This window comes from Meleagris gallopavo, chromosome 5 (genome assembly GCF_000146605.3).
Source record: "Meleagris gallopavo isolate NT-WF06-2002-E0010 breed Aviagen turkey brand Nicholas breeding stock chromosome 5, Turkey_5.1, whole genome shotgun sequence".
In the NCBI taxonomy this organism is placed as follows: domain Eukaryota; kingdom Metazoa; phylum Chordata; class Aves; order Galliformes; family Phasianidae; genus Meleagris; species Meleagris gallopavo.
In genome coordinates, this window is record NC_015015.2 from 42,523,374 (window position 1) to 42,524,277 (window position 904).

The following is a 904-nucleotide window of genomic DNA, read 5'->3' on the forward strand; positions in this document are numbered from 1 at the left end:
GTGACTTCTCAAGGCAACCTGCACAAATGTCAGCCCAGAGATCTGAAGTTCTCCTGATGGCAGAAACCAGCTCCTCCATACAGACCTTACAGCCACATGGCATCACAACACAGCCCTCATGCTGACAGCAGGCCTTCCCAACACCGGGTTGTGTCACCACCTCCATCAGCCCGCTGCCAGGGTCTGGGAGGACAACAATCCCAAAACACAGCACAGTGAGCAGTCTTTGGTCCAGCTATATGCAGCCAGGAGGGCTGCACGGTCTGTACAGCCACACCATGCACTGCCTACATGCTGTGGTGATGTGTCAGGCTGCAGCCAAAGAATGCTTGCACCTGCTCTGCCCAGCTGCAACCCAGCAGCTCAGCCTTCCCGAAAGGCTGCGAGGACTCAGATAATCCAGCCCAGTTTATTCTTCACTCTGGGGCAATTTGTTCCTTTTAATGCCCAGAACACCATTTTGCCAAAGCTCCCATCAGGGAAATCATGCTGTGAGCTGTACAAATAAATTCCCAGCCACCCCCGTGCTCCTTTGCAGCTGCTGTTGACAGCCAGCACAATATTGAAGACAGCGTGACGGCCTTCACTGCCTACACTCACATTTCATCCATACTGTTTACTTCCTGGGTGCTCTTGAGACAAACATTCCCACGTCCACACGCGTAGTTCACGACCACCAACAAAACGCCCTAAAATATAGGACAGTTGTGGAGAGCCGTTAAAAACAGCACGCAGGCCCCAGCGAGGATCGAACTCGCGACCCCTGGTTTACAAGACCAGTGCTCTAACCACTGAGCTATGGAGCCGCCGCTCATTTCTTTTTCGAGCTTTACCTAACAGTGCACACCACCCGCTCGGTGCTATCACGTCCAGCAAGCGGCATGGCGGCGCCCGGGTCTGCCCG

The 904-nt window shown here is 54.1% G+C and overlaps 1 non-coding gene across 1 annotated transcript; it reads right to left on the reverse strand.

The window, feature by feature from the left end:
• Nucleotides 1-733: 733 nt before the first annotated feature.
• On the reverse strand, nt 734-806 carry TRNAT-UGU. The gene has a single exon. It is a non-coding gene; the product is annotated as a tRNA-Thr (tRNA).
• Between the last annotated feature and the right edge of the window lie 98 nt (nt 807-904).